At 44.3% G+C, this 26,981-nt stretch overlaps 1 protein-coding gene across 1 annotated transcript in view; it reads left to right on the forward strand.

The window, feature by feature from the left end:
- The first annotated feature begins 3,917 nt into the window (after nucleotides 1-3,917).
- SYN3 (synapsin III) overlaps nucleotides 3,918-26,981 on the forward strand; it is a 404,870-nt gene continuing 381,806 nt past the window's right edge. The window contains exons 1-2 of the mRNA XM_054696079.1: nucleotides 3,918-4,030; nucleotides 6,989-7,189. The gene's annotated coding sequence lies outside the window, so the exon portion shown is untranslated. The remainder of the gene's footprint in view (nucleotides 4,031-6,988; nucleotides 7,190-26,981) is intronic.

Here is a 26,981-nt window from a genome sequence, read left to right on the forward strand (position 1 = left end):
GGCATAAAAACCTGAACTGCCTGAGATGCTGGCAGGTAATGAGCAGCTTCACATGGTCTCGGGATGCAGTTCAACGCCTCTGCTTGCCTTTCCAGATTCATCTCACGCCACTCTCCCCTAGCGATAAAAAAAACTTTTCCATCCCCACTTAGACACACTGACAGCCACGGAACCTTCAAACCATCCCAGTAATACATTGTTGGCACACGTGGGAGCTGAGACAAAAAGGATCATGTCTGCAGTTCCCATAATCGAGCACTGGGCGGCGCTGCCCACCCACCAAGGCGGTCAGGCTCATTAGGAAGCCCCAGAGTTTAAATAAGCATGTTACAGGCGACAAGACTCTTGAGAATCATCCCACCCAAGGAACCGGTGAGACGGTTGTACAGTCAACTCTGAAATTTAGTGAGGGGTGGGAAGGGAAGTGTGCTTAAGTGGGACAAGTTAAAAAAAAAGCTGACTTTGGGGAAGAGAAGAGGGAAACTTTCTGCTCTGGTATCTCTCTCTCTCTCTCTCTCTCTCTCACACACACACACACACACACACACACACATGCATGCATACATGCAGAGGTTTTGGGGTGTGCAAGCAGCCAAACCTAAGGCTTGGCCATGGTCTCTGGTGCATCCTAACCAGACACTATTACAAGTTATGAAGATTCTTCAAATATTTACCGCCAGTCCTGAGCAGCGACATAGAGGAGATTGATGCTCAACAGCTCAGTGGCCTGAGGTCACTCTGGACAGCCCTCAAGCTCAGAAGTGGCCATGGCCCATGGCTGAAACCTCTAAGATGGTGACTCACCACGTTTGTTCTGGAGCAACTGCACACACAGAGAGCCAGGCTCAAGCAAGTGGGTTCTCTTCATCCCTAAGTCTATCCCACGATCATTCAAAATGTTTTTCCAAGCAGGAATTTGAGTATAGGTCAAACAGGCCTGGGATGGGGATTTGTCCTTAAAAAGTACATAGTGCATTGAGAAACTCCTGCTAATGGAATGCCTAGACCTGGTACTATTTATTCAATGTGTTCATATCGGTCAATTAAATTTACAGAGTACCTGGGACGTATTGTTTTGCTACTATGATTAACACTTATCTGTGTAACATTCTTTTTTAAGTTCTACAAAATTACTATGAGAAAAAAATTTGATGGTAACTATTTTCAGAAGGGAAATGAGGCTTAGAGGAGTTAGTTTAAAAGACCAAGATCACTTAATTTTGCCATTAAGAGGTAAAGGCTCTTAACCTACGTGTTTGGTGCTGTAGTCTTTGCTTGTTTATAATATGTAGAAATGAACTGCCTGCTGCATTGGAAAATGCAAGCTGAGCACAAGCAATCAAGATTCATTAATGAAATGTTCGTATCTGGAATAATAAGGGTGGCTTCTGTGTCATAACCGAGTCCTCGCTGATACATGCATGTGCTAAATTGTGCATGCAGTATGTCTTATGTTTTTTGTGTGTTCTTCCTGTCTCTCTGAGCTTCCTTGTATATATTTTTCTCTGCTATCGCTCCCTACTCAGTCATCTCGCATCGACTGCTATTATACCCTCTGCTGAGTTATTAATTTCAGTTTTTGCATTTTAAATTCTAAAGCTTATATTTTATTCCTTATTTGTTTTTCATGATCTACTGACATTCTTCATCTAATATTGACTTTCTTAGCCATGTTATTAAGAGTTGTTTAATATCCATGTCTGATATGTCCATTATTTGTATTTCCTGTGAGTGTATTTTGTTCCTCATTATTTGCAATTGATTTCCATCTTTTCAGTGCATGGCTGTTTTGCTTTATTTATTCATTTTTTTAATATTTTAAAAGGACAGGTTTATTAGGAAAAGGAGAAAGAAAAAGAAAGGCACCTGCATAGATGCAGTGGGCAGGAAAGCTGCAGTTGTTTTAGTGTTAAATGTTGGAAATGAAAAAATATGAGTAATCCCAGGAGCAACATCAGTTTTTACAGGTGATTTTGTCTCTCAAGGTACCTTTGGCAATGTCTGCAGGTGGTCAGTTTGTCAACTGATAGAGGTGCTACAGACATCTAGAGGGTGAGGCCAGGGGGTTGGTTCAGCAGACCCCCAACCCTTTTACCACAAAGAATTATCTGATCCAAAATATCAGTCATGGCCAGATTGAGCCACTCTGCTCTCCACGTTTTCTTCCCCCATAGTGGGTTTGCTTTCACTTGGGTAGGGATCATCTTATTCCAATAAGTTAATAAGCTTTTCAAAGCTGACTGCAGAGTTTAAGAGAGCTGGTCTCTTGTCTGCTCATCTATGGTCCTCACAGATAAACATTTAGAGGTTCCAGTGGAAAGCCTGGTATGTTTACCAGAATTCTCCACTTTGATGGCACCAGATCCTAATTTTTGCCCCTTCACCCTATGATTCTGGAGAGCTGTCTGCTCAGCTGTTCGCAATCCCATTAAAATTAATAAAATGCCTTGAAAGGTAAAATTGTACCAAATATTGGTGTCAGGCCTTACTTTTTTATTTTTTTAATGATATTGACTCCTTTGTTTCTCTTTGATGTCTTCAAGCAAATGTTCATATTCACTCACTCCAGATTTTCAGTCGAAAGTTCAATCTGAAACAAGTGAGTCTACCTCCCATGCTCTCCTGTGTCTTTTTAATTAAGATGTAATTGACATATGACTTTAAATTGAAGTTGCACATCGTGTTGATTCAATCCACTTGCAAATTGCAATGTGATTGCTCCCATTGCTCTCATTGGCACCTCCATCACGCAGAATTGTCATTTCATTTTGAGGTGAGAACTTCAAAGACCTAGTCTCCTAGCAAGTTGCAGTATAGAATATAGTATTGTTGGTTGTAATCACAATATTGACTTTCAGGTTTCCAGAACATCTTCAGCTTCTAACTGCAAGTTTGTGCCTTGTAACCACCATCTCCCCAATTCTCAGCCACCCCAGCTCCTGGTAACCCACCATTCTGATCTCTGCTTCTAGGAGTATGGCTTTTAAAAATTCCACATTTAAGTGATACCAAACAGCTTCTGCTGCTGCTGGCATCCCCGTGATGCCGCCCTTAAAAGCACAGTCTCAGCCCAGGTGAATCCCATCTACCTATGCCCACACCCTATTCCAGATGCCCGCCATCAGGCATGCATTCAGGACAAGGATCCATCATCTATCTTGATGGCGGGAGGGCAGAAAAGCCTGACATTTTTCCTTACCCTACACCCACCTACACAAATTTGGGGTGATACGGGACATGAATATATGTAAAGCTCAATGCCAAGTTCCTGCCACAATATTCATGCTCAAAATAGTCCCTATCAATGGTTGAGAGTTTCACAAGTGAATTCCTTTAAAAATCAGCAAAAGCAAAAATATTCCATTTTACAATGAATCTTCACATGTCAGTTGTTTGAGTAATGAGACTTGCATGTATTTAACAGAGCAAGATGCTCTCACCTTAACATCTTGCCTGAATTTTTATTTATTTCCTCCACCCCTGTTGGGTTTCACCCTCCCAACTCCTGCAAGGATACAAATTCCAAGCAGGGAGTTAGAGGCCAGGTAGGCAGGACTCAGGTTACAGGTTATATGTCTTCTGTGGGCTCCTTGTAACCAAACCCAGAATAGTGGGGTTTTTGTCAGGCTTCCATCAAATGGGGTGTTTCTCAGGCTTCATTTCCCCACCTTCTTCAAAAGGGTTCCAGCTACCCACCCCATCTGACCTCCTTCTGGACACAGCCTCATTGTGTTCCAATTCTCCAGAGAGTCACCAACCTCCAGACAGGAACATTTACCTCTCCAGACAACTATTCTCTCCATTCCACTTCCTTCCTCATAGGACCATTTGTGCCTTTTGACCAGGATTTCTTTTTGAAAAAGGCCTTTTCCTGTACTCACTGCCCCTTCGTTTGTTTCTGTCATTACAGAGACATCCTAAGTGCCTCCGGTGATGTCTCCTTGTTCCTTTCTGCCACCATTCACAGTGATCACTATGGCTTCCATCCTGCTGGTGCTCAGATGAAGCAGAAGCTGTCAGAGGAACGCAGGTGTGTGATCTTAATCCTCTACAACTGTGGGTCAAGAAGCCTGCTGTTAACCTCCATAAATGATTGAACAAAACAGGCTTGGAGAGGGTAAGCACCCTTCCTGAAGCCACAGGATAAGCAGGAGTCTCTGTTGTCCACTTTTCTCTACAAGCACTTCCATCTCCCTGGTCAAGGCTGCCAGCCAGCAGCTGGACTGGTTCCCTAGCCTCTAAATGGGTCACGTTTCTCCAGCCCTGATCCTCTGCAATCTGTTCTCTATCTACCTCAGCAAAGTGAAGTTATAAGACAGAAAAAAATCATGTTACTCCCTTGCTTAAAGCCCTTCGTGGCTTCTCACTTCTCTTAGGATAATGTTCTAGGTCCTTACATGACCATTGAATTGCCTGAGTTAGCCTGAGTGCTCCAGCCTTAATTTACTCCTCCTGACCCCTTCCCCATAGTCCATGACCCAACTTTGTCAGACTTTGGTTGAGGTCAAATCTAGGAAAGCAATATACAATTGTCTCTAGATCTTGCACTGTCTGTTCCCTCAGCTCAAACACTGTTCCTTGCCTTCCTCCCTTACCCCTGGAAGAAAACAAAGGCATCTCCCTTTCTTTTCTATGTTATACTTCCCCACAAATCACCTGAATTCCCAGGTAACTTAATACATTTATTGGGTTTCAATTGCATCATTTAATTCATCATGAAACTTCCACAGATGAGGAAGTTGACCTCAAGCAACCTACATGTACAACCTTCCCATTTGTTCACGCATTATTTCATTTATTTAAGCCAAGTTCTATCATGCTCAGGTCTGTCCAACCCTGGACACTGTGATCCTCCCTCTGAGCTTTGTTGCCATGACATTTTTCAAGGTTAAAAACAACAGCAGGTAAATGCAGCCGGAGGGAGGGATTATCCATGAGGTTGAAATGAATCCTATAAATTTGGAGAAATGGAATCTTAATCCTGAATGGGGACGTGGGGGCAGGAGCTGAGTTCCAGCTGGAAAGTGGGTCTCTGCTTTCCAAATCAGAGCATTTTCTTTGTCTGTCTTTACACGGCTACAACCACAGGAGCTGTTTTATTAATGCCCTTGACAAAGCCCAAGAAGATGATCTGTCCTTCGCGGCACAGGGTAGCTGAGGTCGGGGCTGGGAAGCTGGGGCACAGCAGGCCTCCTGTATGGGAGCAGAAGGGAAATGTGCCAAGGAGGCAGGAGCCCCAGACACCTGGGCTCCAAAGGGTTCTCACCATCTCAACCCCTCTCACCCTTGCATACCCTCCTCACCCCTGCTCAACCCCACTCTCAGTGCTCGCTGGAAAGCTCTAAACAGAGGGCTCTGCTGTCTGCCAAATTCTTGGAGGTCTTACTCCACTGTGTGACTTTCATCACCTCCCGACCTATTCAGCTTCATTTCCTCATCTGCAAAATATAAAGCAAGCGCTACTTCAGGCACAAGGTCTTGCTGATTTCATCACAAGCTTTATATGTTAAGAGGGACTAGTGCAGAGTCTTCTTTTGTTGATTTCTATGTGGCCAACTGCCCTGTACCTAGAAAAATGGGATTGAGAAGATGCAGGGGATTTCTGGATTGGATGCTCCCCTCGTGCCCACGGCTTTTGGTCTAAACCTTTAAACCTCCACCTAATTTGCCTGAAAGGATCTGATCTCCTTCAGCCTGGTCTCCCCCGAGCGTCACTCCGCTGACATCTGCAAAAACTCGAAGGCTCTAGGTGCCCTGCCGGTGACAGCGCCTGGGGCCTGCGAATTCCAAGGTCCTAGAGAAATCGTCAAGATCTCTGGTGTGAAGTGATTGGCTCAGAATCCCGAGAGCCGTAAAGTCTAAGTGAAGTTTCATTCAGCGTGTCTGCAACGTGCATCCTTGCCGCTTGTACAAAACTTTCGTAACTTGTAATTTTATCATTTATCAATTCTAGTTAATGTGGGGTGGGACGTGGGGGACATTTTAATATGTTTGAGGTGCAGGGCCAGAGTCCGGAAGCACACCCACAGCGAACCTACCCAGCCCGCTGCGCTTTGCATAGGTGCCTCAGGCTCCTGGAGGCCCTGGGCAGGGAGACGCCCTGCTCTGTCTCCACGGGAGGTCTCTGTGCTCTCACTCCCCTCAATACTTCTCCTCAGCCCAACCTCCCAAGCCTGGTGGTGAAGCCTCACCTCAGCGCGCTCTCGGAGCTTTGTCCTTGAAGCTCTTAGTCTGGAGAGAGGGCGGTGGCCAGATCCAGATCCACGTGGAAACAGTGTTAAGCCAAATTTCCTGGGCACAGCTGGCCAGCTCTCTGGTTTTCTCTGACTTGAAAATTACAGGAATTTGTAGGGTCTCTCTAAAAAAACTTAAGACCTTCGCAGGGCCCGTGGCCCTCAGCTTAGGGTATTTCCATGGAAGAGCCTCTCTGCACCGGGGAGCTCAGGGGAGTGTAGGAGCAGTCACGCAGCCAGCTTCTTTCAGTTAATAATCAGGCCTCAAAGAGCTCTGGGGCCAGCTGTGCTGCAGGCTCTGGCCTCCGCCCAGGCCCGCCTTGAACCCGTCCAGTGAGCAGACTCGCCAGGCCTCGCACACACGCTGCTGTGCTTTTTTATGAGCTTTTTTTTTTTAGCAGATCTTTTTTGTTGCTCGCTGCCTCACATGGAATTTTCCTCTTTTTTGTTGTTATTATCTCAGCAATGCATATTGATTATGGGAGAATTACACCAACAGATAAACAGTGACTCAACCCCCCATCACTCTGGTTCTGTGTCTGATGATCAAATCAGCCACAGCAGCAAAATGCCAAGAGCCTCCTGCCAGATGGTAACAGCGCGAGTACCAGCGAGTCTGCAGCCCCCGGTCGAGGCGGGAAAGCATAGACTGGGGGTCACCTGGTTTGCATGTGGTGTTGGAACCCAGCTCCCCATCTGTTCAGAAATCTTCACTCAGACTGGTCGGATCAATAAGGACAGCCCTTGATTTACAGATCTGGAAGTTTCCAAACTGTCTCAATCTGGTCTCCAATTCTCCTGGCCATGCCCACCCCGCACCAGACACCTTCAGGCTGACAGGGAGGTGGCAGCTGCACCCCAGAGCTGAAATCCACACACTGCGAGGTCAAGGGTCAAGATGGTCTCCTGCTGAGGCTTGCTCCAAAGAGTGAGGACAATATTTGCAGAAGCTGCAGGTCAGTTCCCTTGCATTTTTTTTTTAATTTTAATAACATTCTATTGATTTACTGTTTATTTACACTACTGCATAAATTCTGAGGGTACTTCTTTGCCTCTATGTATATACAAACCTCACCTCACTCACCACCAAAGTTCTGTGCCCTTCCCACAATGCTCCCTCACCCCATGACCATCCCCTCCCCCTCTGGTAACCGCTCTGTTTTTCAGAGTTTGAGTTGTTTTTGTTGTGATTTGCTCATCTTTCGCTTTGGTTATTTATATTTTGCATGTGGGAGGGAGATCACCCATGCAGGGTAATTGTCTTTCCCTTTCTGACTTATTTTGCTTAGGATAGTCATCTCAAATTTAAGACCTGTTGTTACGAATGGCAAGATTTAATCCTTTTTAATGGCTGGCTAGTATTCCATTGTGTATGTATACCACATCTTTGTTATCTGGTGATGGGCATTTAGGTTGGTTCCATGTCTTGGCTGTTGTGAATGATGCTCTGGACATAGGGGTGCAGATATCTTTTTGAATTTGGTTTTCACATTCCTTGGATAACTACCCAGGAGAGGTATTGCTGGGTCATAGGGCATTTCCATTTTTAGACTTCAGCCCTTGCCTCTCTTTCATTCAAATTTATGCTCATTTCTGAACAAACCTCATGGCCAGTGGAATGCCCTGTACCAATTAGGTTAGGCTTGGGTTCTTCATGGGAGAACCCATTTTCATATTAAGGTCAGAATAATCAGGCCCCATCCTGCAGATGGCGTGGGGCGCAGGTTGAGAAGTCAGTGGTAACTGTGACTTTGGACCACTGAGTATCCACTCCCTGGGCTACAAAATGGGAATATTCTTGCACATTTCATGGTGGAGGAACCTGAGATAATTCATGTAAAATGATGAAATACTAGTAGGGACTTAATAAGTGGATAAATACTTGTTGAACCCATTAATTAATCAGGTTCCTGAAGGTGGCAATGACCTAAGAGATTAACATTTTCTCATCTTCCTCTGATTGGATACTTTCGGGCCTGTGACTTAAAGTGCTTGAGGCAAAGTTAAACAGTGATCTATCCACACTTGAGCAACCAAGCCTGGCTCAGTTGATGCTGAAGAGCTTCTGTTCTTTAGTTTGACTTCCTGGGCTTAAATCTAGAATTTGCTAATTACGGGCTGTGTGACCTTGGAAACGTGACCTTTTCTCCCCAAACCTCGACTTTCTCCTTTGTGCCATGGGATGATAAGAGGCAACACTCCTTGATACCATGCTCAGGCAGAGTGGTTGAAAGGTACACAAATAGAATCTCATTTAACCCTTCCCACAAGTCCATAATCTGGGCACTTTCATACCCATTATAACGATTAGAAAACAGAGGCAGGGAGGGTAAGTTACTTGCCTGGAGTGCATGTTTAGTGAATGTTAAGCCAGGATTTCAGTGCAAAGAGTCTCGTTTCAGAGCTTACACTCATAATAATCAAATTCTATGGTTCCTCTGTAAAATAATACATACCACCAGGGATTTTTGTGGTGATTACATGTTATAACGCATGTGCAGTGCTCAGCAGACTATAAATATTGTGAATTATTATTATTACTCGTCACATGTGGCAATAAATATTATTTCTACTTAAGCCCAAAATGTGGAAATCTTCCACCCCACTGTGGGGAGAATCTTCCCTCTTAATTTGTTATGTTATATGATGCTGTTGGTTTTCTCTTCCCCCAAGAAAAAAATTCAGCTGCTTTCCTGACTCTCCTCCACCTCTCACCCTCCTTGCGGTGCTCTGGGCCAAGCCTGCTGTAGGGTAAATGAGGTAATCAGGCTTTTTATGTCCTCCCGCCACTACCCTCAATAACCGGCACCTGCCATCCTGCACTCCTCATGATCACGGCTACCTGGTCCCAGGAAGCATGGGGTGTGCATGTGTAGGTGTGAGCACCTGGCTCTAGAAGGGAGGGAATAAAGGACAGTGTCACTTTCAGTGGAGAGGCTGGGAGGTGGGGTTAGAAGTTGCTATCTCCCTGCTGGCTGGTTTCCTTGTTCAGTGTTAGAGACTGGTGAAGTCACCGAGGCCTGCCTGAGAACCTACAGTGAACCTGTAACAGGGTGGTCCCCAGGAAAGGGGGAGGTTCCCTGCCCCACCCAAGGGAGGGTGGAGCTGAGCAGGAAGAGGAGAAGCTGCAGAAGAGACTGAGGAAGGAAGGAAGCAAGATGGAGCCAGGAGACCTGGAGGAGGCGCATGGAGCCTAGAGACATGTGAAGAAACTGTGCTTGTCTTTTGGTCGTGGACTGGGTGACACAGATGTGGGTGAGACCCGTGGGGAGGTGACAATGGCAGCTTTTATCTGGATGTTGATTTTGCTCTTTTCCTTCCGGGCTTGTCCGGTTGTTTGTGACCCTTTTCTGTGGGTCCCCACTGGAAGATGTTTTAGACTTGTGGCAGGCTTTGGGGCCTTGTTCTGGGCCGATCCCATATGGATGGAGTTTTACCCACGAGGGGATGGGTAACTTTGGGTGCTTCATTTAGAAACTAGACTCTTTGCCTCACCTGTATTGTTTCCTAGTTTTTATTAAAGATCCTTCCCATTAAAGTGTCATATGTTTTGTGTTGATGCGGCGGATGGCAGAACCCATTTAAAATAGGCAGGTTTGCGGGGTTTGGGCTGCCCCTCTCCCTGTCCTATAACAAACCGACCCAGCCTGGAATGGTTGTACAACACCTGCCCAACCAGGTCTCTGCTGTTCATGTTGTTCCCTGTGGTGAAAATGGGCAGCTCTGCCCTATGCAGATCCAAAAACTCCTTCCAGGGATTACTCTTTCCTGGAGGTTCCAGAACCACTGGCAGAGAGCTCCAGTAGCAGGGAGTGTAACTGATAGCAGTTTCTTCTGTTTCTGTCAGCCTTCCTCTTGGTCCTGGGATGGGACGTCCTGTCCGGCCATCTTTCTTTCTCTAGTTCCTGATACAGAGCTGGCTTATGATACAAGCTCAGCGCATGTTTGTTGACTGAATAACTGAATCACAGTTAGAATGAGTATCTGTTGAGCACCGACTGTATACTACGTATACCCCACAGCTGTACATGTTGTATTACTAGTGTGGTTACAAATGATAAACATCAATTGAGATGTGCTTAGATGAAAAGGGAATTTATAAGACCATGAAACCTGATTGGTGATTAAAAAATGTTTGCTTTATAATTATATGTGTATGTGAATATGTGATATACTAATTTAACATATACTAATTTTTATTCAGTCTTCTGTATATATGTTTTATTTATGTTCTTTATGTATGATATCTTAGTTATTTTCTTTTTAAGGCTTCAAAACAAAAAATGGAAGGGAAAATAATACCTCATAAAATCAAGTGAAATGAAACCTTGTGATAATGGGGATATTAAACTATATAATTCTGTTTTAATATTTATTTAAAATGTTTAAAATTCAGTACCGTCATTGTTTCTAAGTTATTGGAGGACATTTTGGAAGTGCTGATTGTGGTGAGATGAGCAGAGTGGGGTGAGGATCAGCTCTAGGGACCCCTCAGTTTCCTACTCTCCGTCTTCTCAGCTGACTGACCCCAGCTCTGTGTGCAAATATTTTCTCTTCCTTGTGGGTGCGCCCGGGGAGGATACCAATCCTGAATTTTTTTTTTTTTAATTTTGCTGTCTGGAGAAAACAAACATGGATATTAAAATGTTACAGCATCTGAAGAAAATACATTTTGACTTCTTTGGTCATTGCATGCTGACCTCTTTCTCCATGAAATTTTTGACAGAGATATAGAACAATCCAGTAACAGTGTTATAGGGCAGCCCCGATACAAAATGGGGTGCCTGACTGTGGGTCCTCACCCGCGCGCTTAAAAGAACTTACCAATACTCCACTGCAGGCACACGCGAAAGGTTAATAAAAGGTTTATTCACAAGGGAAGGGGAAATGAGGAAATGTACAACTCAGGGAGAAAAGTGGGAGATAAAGTCTTAAATGCGTCCTACCCTATCCACCGATCTGGAATCCCAAATGGCACTCTGAGAGCTGGCCGCGAGCCAGGAGGTGAGCGACAGAGCATGAGACCCCAAGGCCCACGTGTCTGGTTTTTATACCAAACCTGGCTGCTTAACTCCACCCTCAGGTCCCAGCCACCTTCCCTTTGGTGGTGACGGGATTTGTCTTTCCCAATGTCCTGATGGCTTTGGTCTGGAGTGGGGGTGGAGTCCACAAAGCCTGCATGGAATTAGCTCAGGACATCCTGTCCCCCTAATAACAGAACTGAGCTCCCTGCTGAAGCCCATTTCCAAGTCTCATCCAATCAGGCCTTAACAGGAGCTGGTGTTGCTGGTGCTGTGGGTGTGCAGATCTGTCCTCACCTTCATCTTCGGGACAGTGAGTTCTTGAAGGGACTGTGTCTCTTCCACCTCTGTAGTTCTGTTTCCCAGGTGCCAGGCAGAGTGGAGGCTCACTCAGGGGGTGCCCATGGCATCTGGCTAACTTGAGCCACAGAGGCCACAGGTCAGGTTGGAATTCCTTTCTCCACCTCCAACACTCCACTCTGCCCAGGCCTGAGAGGGAGCCTGGGGGCCTGGCACTTGGGGAGCTGCTTAGTAAAACTGAAAGAATGTCAGGGTCATGGGGAAACTTGAAAATCATTTGGTGAACTGTGAAACTGAGACTAAGCCTCAGGCCACCTAGCTTCCAGCCAGTCTCGGCCTCCTTTGCCCCCAGGTCTCCCTGGCTCAAAGCAACCAGTCTCCTCCTTACACCAGCTACTAGCACAGAGGTCTCCATGCTCCTCCTCGAGTTCCAGACCTTCACCTAGAAGGGGAGCCTGCTGCCAGTCTGTCTTCGAAGAGCTCATTTTTCAGGCGTGCTTCTCTTGGCATAAACAACCCAGGCTCAGTGGGGATGTTTCTTACAAGGAGCAGCCAGGCAGCAATTGCTCCATGAGGAGAGCTCTGACTCATCCCTTCCTCAGCCTCTGGGCTTATTTTAGCCCCACGTTTCTGGAGGAGGAAAAGAGAACAAGAAGGAGGATCCTGTGGGAAGAGCCCCGAGCCCTCCAGTTCCTCAGGCGGCACCGCCCAGACAGTTACTTCCTCGGTCTAGGTGAAGTCCAGGGCCCAAGGTTCCTGCTGAATTGGGGCTCAGCCTGGCTGGGTGACCAGCGTGCCCCACATTGAGAAAACCTGCCAAATGGAAATGAGAATTAGGCAAAAGGATTGAAGGTGAGGTTAATTGTTAGCCTGCAAAGAGTTTCTGTCCTGTTGTCACTGAGTGTGAAATAGCAGCCAGACCAAGTGTTGGGCTTGTGCTGTGACGGGAGCCACGGGACTGTCCTTCCCGGAGTGTGACCCCGGCCCAGAGGCACACCTTCCCGGTGACGTGTCAGTGTCTGTCCTACTAGTTCACAAGCAGTGTTGGCCCACAGTGTCAAGAGACATAGGGGGCTGCAAGGTAAAAACGAAGTGTAGATCTTCATGCAACTATGTCATCTAATATAAAAAGATTTCTTGTTTTTATTTATTAAGCAAAGTCCCTAATACCGCATTCCCAAAGACACCTATATGACAGCCAGACACCTGTGAATTGCTCCTAGCACTGCTTCTAGGTCCCTGGCCCACACTCGATAGCTGAGAAAATGTGCTGTGCAGCCAGACCTATTTGATTACTAAATATAGTAGCTAATATTTGCAAAAACACTTTACAAAGTTTCAGACATTCTAGGATGTTATTGTTATTTTCCTTGTTTTGCTTATGGAAGCTAGAGAAGTCAAGTGACTTGCTGAAGGTCACACGGCTAATACAGTCTAAAGCCAGGCATTTAACAGGCATTCCGAGTCCTTAGACCATGCACTTGTCCATAAGCCATGAACCCCTACTACGGACAATGGGATTAATAAGACAGGGTGGGTGTGGAAGGGGTGAACGTGGAAGCTGTCCGGGCACTTCTATCTCCAACAAACACAGAAGATGACCTCTAAGCCCTTGATACTAAAATCTATAAGATGGCACCACCAGGGAACTTACCAGAAATGCAGAACCTCAGGCATCACTCCCAGACTTAATTCATCAAAATCTGCTTTTTAACAAGATCCCCAGGTGATTCATATTCACATCCAAGTTTGAGTAGCTCTGGCCAAGGTAGTCCTATAACCCTTCTCTAGCAGTGGGACTCTTCCAAATCTGCACCATCCAGTACAGTGGAATTTGCCGCATGTTGCTAGTGCAGGTGGGGAAGTGAAATTTTTATTTTATGTAATTTTGATAAATTTAGATCCAATAGCCACATATGCCTAGTGGTTACCATATTGGATGACACAGATTCTGGACTTGTTATTCCCCTGTGTTTATTTCCCTGTGATCCAATAACATTTTCTAGGGTCTCATTAGAAGAGTCTTGCCTTGAAACAGCCAGATTATGGGATATCTGGGGGGGGGTGTCTCCTCTTGGCATGGGTCAGAGCATTAAAGGAGGCAAGGAACCAAGCCCAGAAGGTATTCCGTGACCTGACCGAGCTGGTTGCCTGCCTGGCAGGCCTTTGTGCTCCTTCATGACCCTTCTGTGCTCACACATGTAGTATCACCTTCTGAGTCTTCAGCTGGATCTACCCCCAGTGGCAAGCTCCTAGGAGACCACAACCAAGCTTTATTGGCAGCTTCAGATGTCCTCCAGATGCCCTCAGCCATAAGGAGAGGGGAAAATGTTCCCTGGGAACCTTGTCTATGTGCCTATGTTAAATAACCACCCTTCTCTTCCTCGCTCCTTACCCACCTTCCACACCTTACTGGTCTCTGTCCCATTTATTCCCATTTGACATACACAGAGGAGGAGAAGAAACGTCATCTTTTCTCTACCCTTGTAAGTTCTATACAAGATCCCGCTGAAGCCTTGCAAATTAAATGGACAAACAACAGATTAATGAGAGCAAATAAGCAGATTTTTATTCATACGTGCATATGAATACTGCCAGGGAGAAACCCAGGGATGAGTAACACAAGGGGCGGTAGGCAGTGAGACTTTCACAGCATCTTAACAAAGAACAATAAACGGGTAGAGAAGCAGCAAGACAAAGGAGAAGGATTTAGGCTGCCAAGGGTGGCAAACGGTGGGAATGTGAATATACGGGGGAACTAACGGAATGGGATTTGTTTGCACAGTTCCAGCTCCTGGCTGATGTTCCATTTTCTTCATGATCATAAAACGTCCCCAGGAGAGAGGATTTATAGTAGTTCTTGCTTTGCAGAAGTGTCTGCTTTGAGTCAGAGAAGGGATGCTCCAGAAAGGCATTTTCTGCATTTGTTGATTCCAGCTTAAAATAATCCTTATGCCAAAGTGGCATGTTTTGAGATGGCACCTTTTGACCCCCTGTGCATGCTCTTTATCTTGTTTATTTGTGTATGGTCTCAGTGCAGCAAAAGTTTCATGAAGACAAATGCTAGGAATATGGAAAAATACATTCCAACGGGGTTATCTGGAAGTTATCTAGTTATTTAGGAAGAATTATGTAACTAAGTTTGCCACCATATTCTGCTTAATTTTTATAGTATCCCTGAGCATATAAGCCATTCCCTGAGAGGGCATAGGGCATTACACCCTTTATTTTATTTGTTTTTTAAAGATATATTTATTTATGCATACAAGAGCTGGGGTACAGGCAAGAGATGTGGGACGTAAGAGGATTCACCAGAGACAGAGTGGGGAATAGAACAGGCAGATCAACCAACGTACACTGCTGAGGGGAGCAGGGAACCAGTCAGGAGATGTCTACTGTGCCATGTGGGTTGCTCCCTAGCCAGGGATCGAACTCGTGCTGCAGAGGCTGCGGATTGCTTCATAGTGCAGTGCTTAACCCCTTGCACCACCAGGGAGGCCCACCCTTTATTTTAGATGGAGAGACTGACAGTAAGAATTAGTGCACCCACCTTGCTCTTATTTCCCCTAAACTCTTTAATTCTTGAGTTAGTCATAGACACATTTGAAAAACTTAGAAATAACTAAAGATCCTCCTGTGGGAGGCACTGGAGTGCCTAATACCAAAATCAAGAAAAAGAAGTTAATTCTCGTGGATAGACGTTCTTTCAGAGGCTATTAAGATATAATAATTTATCTTGATGTATGTTTTTCTTGGGGAAATTATTGAATTAACTTGATTATCTCTTCTGCGGCTCCTTCCTCCATATTAATAGTTTAATTTGCACAGTAGGTATTGGATGTGCACCTTGGGGCTGTTTATAGCAACTGATGAAGTACTTAACATTCTAGAGAAATTAACTGTCTGGCATCAGGAATTCCAGAGGACAAATGAGCAAGAGGTAGGTGGGATGCTGGTAATTCTGGTATTCCGGAAGGAAGATAAGGGAAGTGCTTTCTCCTGATTCTCCTCCAAACTCACTCTCCGCTCTCATTTTCTTTCACTAATATCTTTCTCCCCAACTCCTTAAATGTGGATGCCCCTTCTTCGGGTACTCTATTCTCTCCATCTCATTCACCTGGTGTCTCAGGAGACAAGATAGGGAAGCCCAAGGGCATAACGAACCCAAACACCAGGGGTGGTATTTGAACATATTCTTCCTCTTTCTTTTTTTGTGGAAAGTCCTAGAATTCTAGCATCATTAATCTCAGGAGAGGTTTTTTTTGGGAGGGGGGTGCCCCAGCCTTGCCCAGAGTGGCATTAAAATCAATTGGCTCCAGCCCCCCTGGTGGCACAGCAGGTTGAGGGCAGCGCTGTGAAGCTGTCTGCAGCCTCTACAGTGTAGGTTCGATTCCCAGCCAGCCAGGGAGATAACCACATGGCGCGGCAGACCTCGCCTGTCTTGCCCACTGCTCCCCTCAGCAGTGTTTTCAGTCCATCTGCCTCTTCTGTTCCCCACTCTGTCTCTGGTGAATCCTCTCACCATCCCGTGACTCTGGCCTGTACCCCAGTTCTTGTATAAAATAAATAAATCTTTAAAAATAAAATAAAATCAATCAATTAGCTCTGGAAAAAAAATGTGATTGGTGTATGGCCAGTCATTCTACTGATTGGACCAGATACTTCAAACCCCTGCAGATCTTCCAGAAGTCTCCAAAGCAAATGAGTCCAGAAGCCTGGGGGAGCATTCCTTGGGGATGCTCTGGCCTTGGCCAGCGCAGGTCCTGAAACTGTGTCCTCTGCATCTGGATGGAATGATACAATATCATAATGAGCAGGTGCTGGAAATCATACTGCTACCACGGAGAATAAGAAAAATTGCCTGGAAATAAAGCCAGCAAAACAGAGGGAAGCAGAGTCAAGAGAGACATACAGACTTAATTACATCACCGGACCTTTGGATCCAGCATGCAGTTAATAGAACCCCAAGCCCCCACCTTTTCACTGTTTTGTTTTAAGCTAGTGAGAATTGAACTCTCTGTCAGTTACTATCAAATGAATTCTATGAAATTCTCTGTCTCTAAGCAGATGAGTGTCAGTGTAACAACTCCTGTCCAGATCCCTTTCTTGATTCAGATGTGTGTATTCAATAAGCTACTTAGCTGATACGTCTCTGGAGCGCCTCACAAGTCCTTTGGCTGAAGTTGGCACCTGCTAAATCTGCATCTACCCTCCCCTTCTTTTCTCTGTCCTCTCCCTCAGTCTGCCTCTGTATCAGGCTACAAGGCCCCAGGAATATTAGAGCCTCCACGCCTCTTTGTCATCTCTGATGCTCAATGATTCTTTAAGTCCTCATCCAATATAGCTTTAGAATTCATTCATTCCTCTTCTGTCCCACTTGCAGTTTCTTGATTTAGTCTATCATCACCTCTTTCTGGGCACTGGGCTCCTAATTGGTCTCCCACAATTTGGATTTTCCTTCCTAAAGGTAGCCTGCAGCCATTCTGTTCTGCGAATGTAAACGTATATCTCCCTGCCCCCACCCTACCACTACAAAAGTTGCCAGTGTCACCCCATAACTCTCAGCACAAATTTAAAATTCTTTAGCATGGTATTCAAAGCCACTTATACCTCTCAGGACTCCATCCCTGGGCACTGTTCTCCCTCTCACCCTCCATGTGCTTGTGGTCTTGCTGTTCCCAGAATATCTGATGCAGGTTGACACCCCTGTGCCTTTGCACTGGTAAAACTACACCTATCACCAGCACTTTCTCCCTGCAGACATCTCTGACCACACCTTCAAGAGAGAATTAATTGTTCATGTGCATGCTCCAAAATGCTCTACATGGAACATCCTTTGTAGAACTTTCCCAACGACATTATCATTAGTTTCTGTCCTATGTTTATCTTGCTCACTAGACTTCTGAGAGTTCTACTCCTGAGCATTTGGACCAGGACTTACTCATCTTTGTGGTCATGAATTTAACACACTGTCAGGCAAATAATAGATGCTCAGTAAAAATGCATTGACTTAGAGATTGATGAGTCATTGACACCTCTCAGTTTACATTTATGAGCTGGCTGTGGGTTAGGGCATAAACTTCTTTGTTAGATTGTAATGTGCTATACATATAGGGCAGAATCATAATTATAACACATTAAGCAAAAGGAATAAAAAAGACAATGATTGGTGAAACTTTAGTTGAACCCATTCTTAGGCTCCTGAATAATACTTAGTTCCTGCCCCATATTTACCTTGTGCTAACAATAGTAGTTATAAAATAGATAAAAATCTTCCTGTGCCTGATTCTTGTCACTCTGCTCCCATCAAAAGGAAGAGGCCTTTTCTTGACTATTACCTTGGCCATGTGATTTGCATCTCTAATTGCCACCAATTAGAGAATAGTAAATATGATGAAATACAGTTTGAAAAACACTTGAGCATTAGCATTAACTGGCCCTTGGAAATTCTGTAGCAAGTGCTGTATGAATAAGTCCCCGTTAGTCCACTAAACATTTGACCTAATCACTTCTATCACCCCAGCTAACAACCAGCACCAAATGTCAGGCACATGAGTGAGATTATTCTAATACAACCATATCTCAAATGACTTGTCAGCTTGAATACAGCTACAAGAATGAGTTCAAGAAAGACCAGCGGGGGCCTCCCCTGGTGGCGCAGGTGGTTGAGCGCCGCTCTGTGAAGCTGCCCGCAGCCTCGGCGGTGCCGGTTCGATCCCAGCCTGCGGGTGAGGGTCCCACATGGCGCGGCAGACCTCTCCTGACTCACCCGCTGCTCCCCTCAGCAGTGTATTTCGTCAGTCTGCCTGTTCTGTCCCCGCTCTGTCTCTGGTGAATCCTCTCACCTTCCCGTGTATCTGGTCTGTACCCCGGTTCTTGTATAAAAATAAATAAATCTTTAAAAAAAAAAAAAAAAGAGACAATTATCAATAATAACTTTAAAAAAAAAAAAAAAAAAAAAAAGAAAGACCAGCGGAAGAACTGCCCAAGGGCTCTCAAGTTAGATCGCCAACCCACATGAACATGAGCAAGTGAATGATTGTTTTATGTCACTAGGTATTGGGATGGCTGTTACGCAGCAAACACTAACTGAAGCGCTAGCTGTGTGACCTTGAGAGAGTCATGTTACTTCTCAAAGTCTGAGATTCTCTATAAGTAGAAGGTGATAACATCTCATCCTGACTCATAGAAATATTGTGAGGGTCAGTTGAAATATGATTTTAAAATCTTTAAGTTGGGATCAATTTATGAGATTCATACATATTTTGATATAGTTAATTAATGTTCCTACTCAGCACTATTTCAGGCTGTCTTTGTAGACTATGCCAAGTGTATCTGGTCTTAGGCCAAGTGTTCCTAGAAGCCATGGCCAATACAAATAAAGCCCATAGTCTAAATAAAGAGACCCATTAGTATATGATGATTGCAACATGATGAGGTTTACTGTATCTGAGGTTATGACAAAAGCATCTCTGAACTTGGGACTGTGCAGAAGAAAAAAAGTGGGCTCTACCATTTTTTTTTTTTTTAAATCCCAAGAAGTTTCTTAAAGACTAGTAAGAACCACAGAGTAGGTTGCCAATGTCCAAGTGCTTTTCAGTCTGTGCTTGCATTATATTTGCTACTATCTCATTGGCCAATGTAAATTATATGCTAAGCTTATATTCAAGAAGTAAGTAGTCTCCACCCCTTGGTGGGAGAAGTTGCAAAGACGCCTTGTGAAGAGGTAGCACTAAGGATAGGAATAATGTGTGTCAAAATAAATTTTGAATGCTCCTAAAAAATGACAATTGGTGACTTCCGTGTTCACTCTCTCAGCAACAGTAAAGTATTGGTATTATTCCCATTTTACAATGAGGAAATAAAACTCAGAGCCAAACAAGGGTGGGGAAGTCCTTGCATCCAAAAGAGGATGCAGATTTATTCTGTGTCTAGATGTAGAGAGTAAAATCCTCACAGCTGCTGAGTGGGAACAGGACCCAGTGATCCTAGGGGAGTGGGGGGTCCCAGCTGGACTCCCACGCCCCTGAACTCCCTGCCAGGGAGGACCTGAATTAGTCATGAGCTCTCTGGCATCAGACACCCTGGCAGGTCTATTTAAAGCTAAAGAACTCGGGGTGAACCAAGGACTACAAAAGCTACATGACTGGGAAACTCAAGCGCATCCCTGGGAGGAAGTGATGGTCAAAGCCCCATCTTGTCCCGGTCTGTAACCTCAACCCTGGCACAGACTGATGTAGACAGAGACACACAGTGAATGAGTGTCTTCCCTTCATTCTTCTGTTTATTCCTTCATCATTGACCGGACATTTTATTTTTTTTATTTTTTATATTAATTTTTTATTTTTTACATCATTGTTCATTTTTAAATAATATTTGCTTCCCCCCCCCGCCCCCTCAGGTGCAGTCCCCATAGAGTTTCCTTCCCCAATGCACCTGCGCACCTTCACCTCAGTCCCCTGTGCTCCACCCTCCCTCCCTCTGATCCCTCTCCAGCCTCCTCCCCTGCAGGATGTCTCTGGTTTATAATTGTCCATTTTTTGCTTTGTTGTGTTTTGTACTATTATTATTTTTTTACAATGATGTCTTATTGGGTTCCCCTATATTCCTGTTATAAGTGAAACCATCCGATATTTTTCTTTTTCCTTCTGGCTTATTTCACTGAGCTTAATTCCTTCTAGTTCCATCCACGTTGCTGCAAATGGCATGAGTTTATCTTTTTGATTGCTGAATAATATGCCATTGTGTATAGATGCCACATCTTCTTGATCCAGTCATCTATTTTGGGGCATTTGGGTTGTTTCCAAGTTTTACCTTTTGTAAATAGTGCTGCAATAAACATAGGGGTACAGGTGTTCTTTTGAATCAATGTTTTTGTGTCCTTTGGGTTGATCCCTAGTAGTGGAATTGCTGGGTCATATGGCAGCTCCATTTTTAGTAGACTGAGGAACCTCCACACAGCTTTCCATAGTGGTTGGACCAGTCTGCACTCCCACCAGCAATGTAGGAGAGTTCCTTTTTCACCACATCCTGGCCAACATTTGTTGTTGTTTGTTATTTTGATATGTGCCATTCTCACTGGTGTAAGGGGGCATCTCAATGTGGCTTTGATTTGCGTTTCCCTGATTATAAGGGATGTTGAACATTTTTACATCTGCCTGTTGGCCATTTGCATTTCCTCTTTGGAGAAATGTCCTTTAAGTTCTTCTGCCCATTTCTTGACTGGATTGTTTATTTTGTTTTTGTTGAGTCATGTGAGTTCTTTGTATATGTTTGTGATCAGCTGACTGGGGTGCAAAGATTTTTTCCCAATCAGTCTCTCTGTTTTGGTTAGTCTCTTTTGCTGTGCAGAATCTTTTCAGTTTGATGTAATCCCAGGTTTTTATCTTTTCCTTGATTTTCTTTGCTTTGGGTGAAGAGTCTTTACAGATGTTATTGCGATGTATGTCTTGTAGTATTTTACCTATATTTTCTTTTATGTATTTTATGGTTTCAGGTCTTATGTCCAGTTCTTTTATCCATTTTGTGTCGATTTTTGTGCATGGTGAAAGGTAGTGGTCTAGTTTCATTTTTTTGCATGTGGTGGTCCAGTTTTCCCAGCACCATCTATTGAACAAACTGTCCATGTTCCTGAATGGACGTTTTAATGCATCATTTCTATACCAGGAAATGGTGCTAACATGTAAAACCTAATGTTGTGGGTAGATTAGGATATTTTGCCATCCTCACCCTCATCCCACATGTACATCTGACCTTATCTAGAAATAAGCTCTTTGTGATGTCAAGATACAATGTAGTCATACTGAAGGGGCGTAGTTACTGGGGTCCTTCAGTGAGAAAAGAAAAGGAAGTCTGGACACAGAGAAACAGGAGGGAAGACCATGTGAGGACAGGGGCACAGACTGAAGTGATGAGCCTGCAAGTCAAGGAACATCAAGGTTGCCCACAACCACCAGTAGCTGGAAGAGAAAAGGAAGCGTCCTCCGCTGGAGCCTTCAGAGGAAGTGCAGCCTCAGCACTTGGTTCCAGACTCCTGGCTTCCAGAGCTGTGACACAGGACATTCCTGTTGTTTTAAGTCAGATCGTGGTACCTTATTGTGACAGCCCGAGGAAAGTAATACTTTGAATGTTTGCATTCACACTCTAGTAGAGAAGATGGATGCATGAGCAGATAATTGCAACACACTATGCCAGTTAGACTACAGTGGAGTTATGTGCAAGATGCAGTAAGAACAGAAGGAAGAGAGAAATAAAGTTTTCCTGGAGGTACCAGGAAAGTCCTCATGAAGAAGTGAAGGGATATTTTAGTAGGAGTTTGAAGAATGGATAAGAGTTCAGTAAGCAAAGAAATTGGAGAAGGGATTTCAGGCAGGATTCACAGCACATGCAAAGGATTGGAGGCTTGGCCTTAAGTGGTGTCTTTAGGAACTGGTAGATAATTTTGATAGATGAAGCTGAGAGTTGGGAAATCATCTTGGAAAGTTCCACTGAGATCAGAGTTTGAAGTGTGTAGGGGTCTTTGCCAAAGCAGCCTTTGAGAGTAACAGGCTTAGTCAGATCACAGAGAATCACGTTGAGACTGAATTCAGGGCCCTGGTGAAGAAATCATTAGTGTAATTGTCCATATAAGAGAGGATCAACCAGGAGAATGGGCAGGATGCCTCAATTTCACCATGTGGTCAATCACCATGTGGTCATATTTAGTGTGTGTCCATCAATTGCCCAGACTAAGTTGAAGGGTCATAGCGAATGGAGTTTTAATTACTTGAATGAAGTAAGGAGACAGACAGGGATTGTTCCCATTGTGTATGTCCTGCCTTCCTAAAGGAAGTTAGGGTTTTTATAGGATTATTGGTATATGGGTAGTTGAGTGGAATGTCTGGAATCTTGATTGGGTAGACACAGGGTAGTTTCATGACCAGATCCTGCCTCTTCTTGAATCACATATTCAGCTAATGACAGCCAAGCACCCCCTTGGGTGGGGATTGTACTATGTGAACGGTATTAATGAACCTGAGGTCATGTGAGGACACAGAGAATCCTCGCTGGACTCATTGCTTTTAACCAGTTCAGACTCTCAATTAAAAGTACTAAATAGCTCTAAGGGTTTTTCCTGATAGCACAAGTTTGCTTTGTAAGCCTGGGTAACAATAATGGCCCAGATACGGTGCAGCCCTCTCCCCAACTCCCCACGCCCCATATCAGAATGGCTACAACCATTTAGGGGCAGTGTCTTCCTTTATCCTTCAGTTTGAGATGAGCAGTGAAAGTCATGTTCATCCCAGACCTGCACCCATGATGTTTTGAGACAGTTAGAAAGTTCTAGTTATAGCTTTATATTACAGAACAAAGAAAAGATCCATTATCTGGGATTAGAATAAACCTCTACTTTATTGGTTATAAGGTTACTCAGCCAGAAAGTCAGTCAATCATTCCATCTACTCTTCCCAGTACTACTTACCTATGACCCTCTAAAATGTCTCCCTACACCACCTCTACAGTTCCCCAGGAGCTGGACCTTGAACCAGTGAGACTTCTCCATTGTATTTATTAATTTGTTGAAGAAAAAAGAAAAAAAACACCTTTGCATGCTACATATCTCAATGAGTCAGAAGAAGAATATAAAGAATATTCTTGTTAGAGACTCAGGAGGCTGGATTGTGTAAGATTTGGCACTACAGTAGATGAGGGAGGAAAACTTTGCCCAAGGTACAGCAGAGATCTAAAAAGTCGACTTTGAACCATTACTTGGTGTCAGGCCACTGCAAACTGATCAAACCCCAGACTGTCTAACCACAGCTCCCATTGGTGCTGCCATCTCCACTTCTGCAGGACAAAGGTGCAGAGAGATGTAGCCACTCAGCACTGAAGGGGCAGAGCTGGGGTATGAGTCCATGCCTCTGGTCCCAAGATCTTTCCCCTACACCCCACTTCCGCCTGGAACCTGGTCCAGGCCCAGGACGGATGGCTCTGGCCTGGCCTTCTCCAGCCTTTCTGACCTTCCTGTAAATAGACCTGGATCAGAGTCAGCAGAGAGCGCAGATATGGGTGTATTTGTCATATGAGAAATGATAGCAGGAACCGGAGTCTATCGACTTAGGGAGAGAGAGAGCTCTAGGGAGGTAGCAGCCGTCCTCAAATATTTGAAGGGCTGTCATGAGGAAGAAGGATTAGACTTCTTCAGAAAGGCCCCCAGGGGGTAGAAATAAAAGTGATGGATGGCAATGAGAGGCAGTCAGATGTCAGCTCGATAAAAGAGACTGTTCCACTAGGCAGAACTCGAAAGGTGGGCTTTTCTGGGAAGAACAGAACACCCTGCCAGCAGAGGGTCCAAGAACAGGCACATGGGCCACATAACAAGGCTGGGGAAGGGATTCAGGGACTAATGAGCAAAAGACTCAGTCCCTTCTAAGTCTCTAAGAGCCCAGAGAACACAATTTTGTGGCCTATTTATACTCTCAGTTCCCAAATCTGGCCTGAAATAAGTAGGCAATTAGCAGCTCTCAGTCCTTACAATGTCCTGCAGGGTCACATGTGGTATGACCCTGCCTCTGTCACTCTGCTCCAGACACGTTGGTCTCCTTGCTGAACTCTGAACACACCAGACACACGCCTGCTCAGGGCCTTTCCAGTGCTGGTCCCTCACAGGCCTGCTCTTTATTATTATATACCCCTATATCTCAGACCTCCAACCCCCTTGGTCTGCTCATTTTTTTTTATCATTATGCATATAGTTTTCTAACACATTGAATCATTTGCTTATTTATTATGCCATCATTTATTGCCACTCTCTCCTTACTAGGATGCAAACCCCGCAAGGCCAGGGATTTTCATTTTTACCATTTTGTTCATAGTTTGTAAACTCCCAAGTACATAAACAGTGTCTGACACAAAGCAAGCACTCAATAAATATTTTGGAAAGAATAAATATGTGCATGACTGCATGAGATTTCCTTTCAATTTCCCATTCCTTTTTTATTTAATTTAATCCTTTAAACATCCTTGTTTATTCTTTTTTAATATTTTTTTAAAGATTTATTTATTTATTTATACAAGCGCTGGGTACAGTCAGAAGTGCGGGAGGGTGAGAGAATTCACCAGAGCGGGTAACAGAACAGGCAGACTGATGAAATACACTGCTGAGGGGAGCAGTGGGCATGGCAGGAGAGGTCTGCACGCCATGTGGGACCCTCACGCGGTAGCCAGGGATCGAACCGGGCTGCAGATGCTGTGGGCAACTTCGCAACCCAGCACTCAACTGCTGCACCACCAGGGAGGCCCTTAATATTTATTTTTATTTATGCATACAAGAACCAGGGTGTAAGTATGCAGTCGTCTCCTCTTATCTTTGGGGGTGCATCCCAAGGCCTCCAGTGGATGCCTGAAACCACTGATGGTACCAAACCCTGTACATATTATGCTTTCTTATGACGGTGATAAAATTTAATTTATAAATTAGGCTCAGTACGAGATTAATGTCAATAACTGATAATAAAACAGAAAAATTAAAACAATACACTAATAAAATTTATGTGAAATGGTGTCTCTCTTTTTCCCCTCTGTCTCCTCTCTCAAAATGTCTATTGTTGGGGCCTCCCTGGTGGTGCAAGGGGTGAAGTCTCAGTACTATGAAGCTGTCTGTAGCCACCAGGGAGCAACCCACATGGCGTAGCAGACCTCTCCTGTCCCAGCTGCTGCTCCCCTCAGCAGTGTATTTCAGTAGATCCACCTGTTCTGCTCCCCACTCTGTCTCTGGTGAATCCTCTCACCCCCACCTCTGCCCCTGTGGCCTGAACCTCAGCTCTTATATGCATAAATAAATAAATCTTTAAAATATATATATATGTATATAGTTTCTAATATTTTCAAGCCAAGTTTGGCGGTGGGTAACTGAAGCTATAGAAAGCAGGACTGTGGGCAGCAGGAGGACTGTGGTCTCTGAGCTTGTGTGTGGCTATTGAAGACACCTTGGCACTGGCTGGGCCTGGACACACTGCGTGAGACCCGGCCCCCCAGTGACTGAACTCTGCTGCCTGCCCTCCTTCTGACAACAGGGATCCCTTCTGAATGGCGTGGCATTCAGACAGCTTTCCCCTGGCACAGACAAGGCAAAAACACTACCATTTGGACAGTGTTTTAAAACTTATAAATAGAAATATTTTTATTTCATTCTCACAACAAATATGTGAAGTACTTAAGAGATCTCTTTTAAAGAGGAGCACGCTCACACACACAGGAACCAGCTGTCCACTGGAGGCTCTAAGGCCAGTCATTTGCCCCAGATCCAAAGCTTTCCGTCTTTCTACCATGCTGCCTTCAGCTCCAGAGACCGTCCATACATCCCAATCTCTAGACTCCCCACCAGGGTATTAAACTTGGATATTGTCTCTGCAGCAGAGAGACTCTCTGTTTTGTTTAAGAGAAAAAAGATTGTAGACAATATTAGAGAGATTTATGGCAATTCACACTACTCAACAGTACAAAAAATTAACTAGTCACCTGACATCAGAATTAAACATCAGCTAAAACTAATGATTTGTAACAAAATCTGAGCTTTTAAATGTAGCAAGTGTAAGATGACTTAGATTCTTACACATGCATGGAAGTGCTTTTTGATGGAGAAATAATAACGTGAATTATTTCACATATGGAAATTGTTTTAAAAATTATGAAGAAAGGACTAAAAATTATATTTTCCAAGAAGTAGAAGCTTTTCAATGAGACCACCAATTTTCTATAGACTACAAAACCTTTCTAACAAAATCAAAGGTAGATTCATCCAAATTTGAAAAGTTACAAGTTCTTTTTTTTCAATTTTCAATGAGTGGAGAAATATAAGAAACACAGCCCAGTTAATACTTTGTATATTTGTTGCCACGAATTTACTATAAATATTGTCAGTCCATGGTGTAAAATATAAAACTTGTGGCATAGTTATTCTAAAATCTTTTAAATCTGTCCAATGAAACTCAGATGTAAAAGAAAAATTTCTAATATGATAGATGATGCTCTAGTTATGATAGATTTAAAATATGATTCTAATATTTTTGGAATTTTAAACAATCAGCCTGGAGCACGATGGGCCCAGTAGACCATGCTAGGATCAGGGCTAATTCTATAAATGATGGTAAAGGGCTTTTAGTTGGACACACAGGCAGTAAATTCTGTAAACTCTAGAAACAGGATTTTTCCTTTTCTAATCTGTTTCATTGGATAAGTGGGAGCTCTGATTATTTTCCCTGATTGGAACGAGTCAGTTGCAGGGAACTTTCTTGAGAGATGAGCTCTTAACATTGTATAGCAGGGCCTCCCTGTGATGCAGTGGTTGAGCGCTGGGTTGCGAAGCTGCCCACAGCCTCTGCGGCGCCGGTTCGATCCCCGGCTGCTCCCCAGCCACCGGAGGAGGGTCCCGCATGGCGCGCAGACC

Source organism: Talpa occidentalis, unplaced genomic scaffold (genome assembly GCF_014898055.3).
Source record: "Talpa occidentalis isolate TD23 unplaced genomic scaffold, MPIMG_talOcc4v2.1 talOcc4.16, whole genome shotgun sequence".
NCBI lineage: Eukaryota > Metazoa > Chordata > Mammalia > Eulipotyphla > Talpidae > Talpa > Talpa occidentalis.